Below are 7405 nucleotides of genomic sequence, written 5' to 3' on the forward strand. Positions count from 1 at the left end.
TCCATCCGATTTTTGTTATTCTAGCATGCTCTGCTGGCACTTTAGTGTGAGTTCTGGGATTAGATATATTTTTTAATTGTAGCTATGTAACTAGTCTATATTAAACCGATGAGTTCCCGCCATCTGGTTACGTGGAGATGATTGAAAAAAAAATATTTGTCGAAAATCCATCCGATTTTTGCTATTCTAGTATGCTCTGCTGGCACTTTAGTGTGAGTTCTGGGATTGGTTATATTTTTAAATTGTTGCTATGTTTCTAGTCTACATAAAACCAATGAGTTCTCGCCATCTGGTTACGAGGACATGATTGAAAAAAAATTATTTGTCGAAAATCACTCCGATTTTTGCTATTCTAGTATGCTCTGCTGGCACTTTAGTGTGAGTTCTGGGATTGGTTATATTTTTAAATTGTAGCTATGTTACTAGTCTATATAAAACCGATGAGTTCCCGCTATCTGGTTATGGGGAAATAATTAAAAAAATATATTTGTCGAAACTCCATCTGATTTTTGTTATTCTAGCATGCTCTGCTGGCACTTTAGTGTGAGTTCTGAGATTAGTTATATTTTTAAATTTTAGCTATGTTACTTATCTATATAAAACCGATGAGTTTCCGCTGTCTGGTTACGTAGACATGATTGAAAAAAAATATTTGTCGAAAATCCATCCGATTTTTGCTATTCTAGTATGCTCTGCTGGCACTTTAGTGCGAGTTCTGGGATTGGTTATATTTTTAAATTGTAGCTATGTTTCTAGTCTACATAAAACCGATGAGTTCTCGCCATCTGGTTACGAGGATATGATTGAAAAAAAAATATTCGTCGAAATTCCATCCGATTTTTGCTATTCTAGTATGCTCTGCTGGCACTTTAGTGTGAGTTCTGGGATTGGTTATATTTTTAAATTGTAGCTATGTTACTAGTCTACATAAAACCGATGAGTTCCCGTCATCTCGTTACGTGTAAGTAATTAAAATAAAATATTTGTCGAAAATCCATCCGATTTTTGTTATTCTAGCATGCTCTGCTGGCACTTTAGTGTGAGTTCTGGGATTAGTTATATTTTTAAATTGTAGCTATGTTTTTAGTCTACATAAAGCCGATGAGTTCCCGCCATCTGGTTACGAGGACATGATTGAAAAAAAAATATTCGTCGAAATTCCATCCGATTTTTGCTATTCTAGTATGCTCTGCTGGCACTTTAGTGTGAGTTCTGGGATTGGTTATATTTTTAAATTGTAGCTATGTTACTAGTCTACATAAAACCGATGAGTTCCCGTCATCTCGTTACGTGTAAATAATTAAAATAAAATATTTGTCGAAAATCCATCCGATTTTTGTTATTCTAGCATGCTCTGCTGGCACTTTAGTGTGAGTTCTGGGATTAGTTATATTTTTAAATTGTAGCTATGTTTTTAGTCTACATAAAGCCGATGAGTTCCCGCCATCTGGTTACGTGGACATGATTGAAAAAAAAATATTTGTCGAAAATCCATCCGATTTTTACTATTCTAGTATGCTCTGCTGGCACTTTAGTGTGAGGTCTGGGATTACTTATATTTTTTAATTGTAGCTATGTTACTAGTCTACATAAAACCGACGAGTTCCCGCCATCTGATTACGTGGACATGATTGAAAAAAAATATTTGTCGAAAATCCATCCGATTTTTGTTATTCTAGTATGCTCTGCTGGCACTTTAGTGAGTGTTCTGGGATTGGTTATATTTTTAAATTGTAGCTATGTTTCTAGTCTACATAAAACCGATGAGTTCTCGCCATCTGGTTGCGATGACATGATTGAAAAAAAAATATTTGTCGAATTTCCATCCGATTTTTGCTATTCTAGTATGCTCTGCTGGCACTTTAGTGTGAGTTCTGGGATTGGTTATATTTTTAAATTGTAGCTATGTTACTAGTCTACATAAAACCGATGAGTTCCCGTCATCTCGTTACGTGTAAATAATTTAAATAAAATATTTGTCGAAAATCCATCCGATTTTTGTTATTCTAGCATGCTCTGCTGGCACTTTAGTGTGAGTTCTGGGATTAGATATATTTTTTAATTGTAGCTATGTAACTAGTCTATATTAAACCGATGAGTTCCCGCCATCTGGTTACGTGGAGATGATTGAAAAAAAAATATTTGTCGAAAATCCATCCGATTTTTGCTATTCTAGTATGCTCTGCTGGCACTTTAGTGTGAGTTCTGGGATTGGTTATATTTTTAAATTGTTGCTATGTTTCTAGTCTACATAAAACCAATGAGTTCTCGCCATCTGGTTACGAGGACATGATTGAAAAAAAATTATTTGTCGAAAATCACTCCGATTTTTGCTATTCTAGTATGCTCTACTGGCACTTTAGTGTGAGTTCTGGGATTGGTTATATTTTTAAATTGTAGCTATGTTACTAGTCTATATAAAACCGATGAGTTCCCGCTATCTGGTTATGGGGAAATAATTAAAAAAATATATTTGTCGAAACTCCATCTGATTTTTGTTATTCTAGCATGCTCTGCTGGCACTTTAGTGTGAGTTCTGAGATTAGTTATATTTTTAAATTTTAGCTATGTTACTTATCTATATAAAACCGATGAGTTTCCGCTGTCTGGTTACGTAGACATGATTGAAAAAAAATATTTGTCGAAAATCCATCCGATTTTTGCTATTCTAGTATGCTCTGCTGGCACTTTAGTGTGAGTTCTGGGATTGGTTATATTTTTAAATTGTAGCTATGTTACTAGTCTACATAAAACCGATGAGTTCCCGTCATCTCGTTACGTGTAAATAATTAAAATAAAATATTTGTCAAAAATCCATCCGATTTTTGTTATTCTAGCATGCTCTGCTGGCACTTTAGTGTGAGTTCTGGGATTAGTTATATTTTTAAATTGTAGCTATGTTTTTAGTCTACATAAAGCCGATGAGTTCCCGCCATCTGGTTACGTGGACATGATTGAAAAAAAAATATTTGTCGAAAATCCATCCGATTTTTACTATTCTAGTATGCTCTGCTGGCACTTTAGTGTGAGGTCTGGGATTACTTATATTTTTTAATTGTAGCTATGTTACTAGTCTACATAAAACCGACGAGTTCCCGCCATCTGATTACGTGGACATGATTGAAAAAAAATATTTGTCGAAAATCCATCCGATTTTTGTTATTCTAGTATGCTCTGCTGGCACTTTAGTGAGTGTTCTGGGATTAGATATATTTTTTAATTGTAGCTATGTAACTAGTCTATATTAAACCGATGAGTTCCCGCCATCTGGTTACGTGGAGATGATTGAAAAAAAAATATTTGTCGAAAATCCATCCGATTTTTGCTATTCTAGTATGCTCTGCTGGCACTTTAGTGTGAGTTCTGGGATTGGTTATATTTTTAAATTGTTGCTATGTTTCTAGTTTACATAAAACCAATGAGTTCTCGCCATCTGGTTACGAGGACATGATTGAAAAAAAATTATTTGTCGAAAATCACTCCGATTTTTGCTATTCTAGTATGCTCTGCTGGCACTTTAGTGTGAGTTCTGGGATTGGTTATATTTTTAAATTGTAGCTATGTTACTAGTCTATATAAAACCGATGAGTTCTCGTCATCTGGTTACGTGTAAATAATTTAAATAAAATATTTGTCGAAAATCCATCCGATTTTTGTTATTCTAGCATGCTCTGCTGGCACTTTAGTGTGAGTTCTGGGATTAGATATATTTTTTAATTGTAGCTATGTAACTAGTCTATATTAAACCGATGAGTTCCCGCCATCTGGTTACGTGGAGATGATTGAAAAAAAAATATTTGTCGAAAATCCATCCGATTTTTGCTATTCTAGTATGCTCTGCTGGCACTTTAGTGTGAGTTCTGGGATTGGTTATATTTTTAAATTGTTGCTATGTTTCTAGTCTACATAAAACCAATGAGTTCTCGCCATCTGGTTACGAGGACATGATTGAAAAAAAATTATTTGTCGAAAATCACTCCGATTTTTGCTATTCTAGTATGCTCTGCTGGCACTTTAGTGTGAGTTCTGGGATTGGTTATATTTTTAAATTGTAGCTATGTTACTAGTCTATATAAAACCGATGAGTTCCCGCTATCTGGTTATGGGGAAATAATTAAAAAAATATATTTGTCGAAACTCCATCCGATTTTTGCTATTCTAGTATGCTCTGCTGGCACTTTAGTGTGAGTTCTGGGATTGGTTATATTTTTAAATTGTAGCTATGTTACTAGTCTACATAAAACCGATGAGTTCCCGTCATCTCGTTACGTGTAAGTAATTAAAATAAAATATTTGTCGAAAATCCATCCGATTTTTGTTATTCTAGCATGCTCTGCTGGCACTTTAGTGTGAGTTCTGGGATTAGTTATATTTTTAAATTGTAGCTATGTTTTTAGTCTACATAAAGCCGATGAGTTCCCGCCATCTGGTTACGAGGACATGATTGAAAAAAAAATATTCGTCGAAATTCCATCCGATTTTTGCTATTCTAGTATGCTCTGCTGGCACTTTAGTGTGAGTTCTGGGATTGGTTATATTTTTAAATTGTTGCTATGTTTCTAGTCTACATAAAACCAATGAGTTCTCGCCATCTGGTTACGAGGATATGATTGAAAAAAAAATATTCGTCGAAATTCCATCCGATTTTTGCTATTCTAGTATGCTCTGCTGGCACTTTAGTGTGAGTTCTGGGATTGGTTATATTTTTAAATTGTAGCTATGTTACTAGTCTACATAAAACCGATGAGTTCCCGTCATCTCGTTACGTGTAAGTAATTAAAATAAAATATTTGTCGAAAATCCATCCGATTTTTGTTATTCTAGCATGCTCTGCTGGCACTTTAGTGTGAGTTCTGGGATTAGTTATATTTTTAAATTGTAGCTATGTTTTTAGTCTACATAAAGCCGATGAGTTCCCGCCATCTGGTTACGAGGACATGATTGAAAAAAAAATATTCGTCGAAATTCCATCCGATTTTTGCTATTCTAGTATGCTCTGCTGGCACTTTAGTGTGAGTTCTGGGATTGGTTATATTTTTAAATTGTAGCTATGTTACTAGTCTACATAAAACCGATGAGTTCCCGTCATCTCGTTACGTGTAAATAATTAAAATAAAATATTTGTCGAAAATCCATCCGATTTTTGTTATTCTAGCATGCTCTGCTGGCACTTTAGTGTGAGTTCTGGGATTAGTTATATTTTTAAATTGTAGCTATGTTTTTAGTCTACATAAAGCCGATGAGTTCCCGCCATCTGGTTACGTGGACATGATTGAAAAAAAAATATTTGTCGAAAATCCATCCGATTTTTACTATTCTAGTATGCTCTGCTGGCACTTTAGTGTGAGGTCTGGGATTACTTATATTTTTTAATTGTAGCTATGTTACTAGTCTACATAAAACCGACGAGTTCCCGCCATCTGATTACGTGGACATGATTGAAAAAAAATATTTGTCGAAAATCCATCCGATTTTTGTTATTCTAGTATGCTCTGCTGGCACTTTAGTGAGTGTTCTGGGATTGGTTATATTTTTAAATTGTAGCTATGTTTCTAGTCTACATAAAACCGATGAGTTCTCGCCATCTGGTTGCGATGACATGATTGAAAAAAAAATATTTGTCGAATTTCCATCCGATTTTTGCTATTCTAGTATGCTCTGCTGGCACTTTAGTGTGAGTTCTGGGATTGGTTATATTTTTAAATTGTAGCTATGTTACTAGTCTACATAAAACCGATGAGTTCCCGTCATCTCGTTACGTGTAAATAATTTAAATAAAATATTTGTCGAAAATCCATCCGATTTTTGTTATTCTAGCATGCTCTGCTGGCACTTTAGTGTGAGTTCTGGGATTAGATATATTTTTTAATTGTAGCTATGTAACTAGTCTATATTAAACCGATGAGTTCCCGCCATCTGGTTACGTGGAGATGATTGAAAAAAAAATATTTGTCGAAAATCCATCCGATTTTTGCTATTCTAGTATGCTCTGCTGGCACTTTAGTGTGAGTTCTGGGATTGGTTATATTTTTAAATTGTTGCTATGTTTCTAGTCTACATAAAACCAATGAGTTCTCGCCATCTGGTTACGAGGACATGATTGAAAAAAAATTATTTGTCGAAAATCACTCCGATTTTTGCTATTCTAGTATGCTCTACTGGCACTTTAGTGTGAGTTCTGGGATTGGTTATATTTTTAAATTGTAGCTATGTTACTAGTCTATATAAAACCGATGAGTTCCCGCTATCTGGTTATGGGGAAATAATTAAAAAAATATATTTGTCGAAACTCCATCTGATTTTTGTTATTCTAGCATGCTCTGCTGGCACTTTAGTGTGAGTTCTGAGATTAGTTATATTTTTAAATTTTAGCTATGTTACTTATCTATATAAAACCGATGAGTTTCCGCTGTCTGGTTACGTAGACATGATTGAAAAAAAATATTTGTCGAAAATCCATCCGATTTTTGCTATTCTAGTATGCTCTGCTGGCACTTTAGTGTGAGTTCTGGGATTGGTTATATTTTTAAATTGTAGCTATGTTACTAGTCTACATAAAACCGATGAGTTCCCGTCATCTCGTTACGTGTAAATAATTAAAATAAAATATTTGTCAAAAATCCATCCGATTTTTGTTATTCTAGCATGCTCTGCTGGCACTTTAGTGTGAGTTCTGGGATTAGTTATATTTTTAAATTGTAGCTATGTTTTTAGTCTACATAAAGCCGATGAGTTCCCGCCATCTGGTTACGTGGACATGATTGAAAAAAAAATATTTGTCGAAAATCCATCCGATTTTTACTATTCTAGTATGCTCTGCTGGCACTTTAGTGTGAGGTCTGGGATTACTTATATTTTTTAATTGTAGCTATGTTACTAGTCTACATAAAACCGACGAGTTCCCGCCATCTGATTACGTGGACATGATTGAAAAAAAATATTTGTCGAAAATCCATCCGATTTTTGTTATTCTAGTATGCTCTGCTGGCACTTTAGTGAGTGTTCTGGGATTAGATATATTTTTTAATTGTAGCTATGTAACTAGTCTATATTAAACCGATGAGTTCCCGCCATCTGGTTACGTGGAGATGATTGAAAAAAAAATATTTGTCGAAAATCCATCCGATTTTTGCTATTCTAGTATGCTCTGCTGGCACTTTAGTGTGAGTTCTGGGATTGGTTATATTTTTAAATTGTTGCTATGTTTCTAGTTTACATAAAACCAATGAGTTCTCGCCATCTGGTTACGAGGACATGATTGAAAAAAAATTATTTGTCGAAAATCACTCCGATTTTTGCTATTCTAGTATGCTCTGCTGGCACTTTAGTGTGAGTTCTGGGATTGGTTATATTTTTAAATTGTAGCTATGTTACTAGTCTATATAAAACCGATGAGTTCCCGTCA

The sequence above is a fragment of the Epargyreus clarus genome, unplaced genomic scaffold (genome assembly GCF_041222505.1).
Source record: "Epargyreus clarus isolate Ecla_fem2 unplaced genomic scaffold, WU_Ecla_fem_2.2 ptg000033l, whole genome shotgun sequence".
NCBI classification, from domain to species: Eukaryota; Metazoa; Arthropoda; class Insecta; order Lepidoptera; family Hesperiidae; genus Epargyreus; species Epargyreus clarus.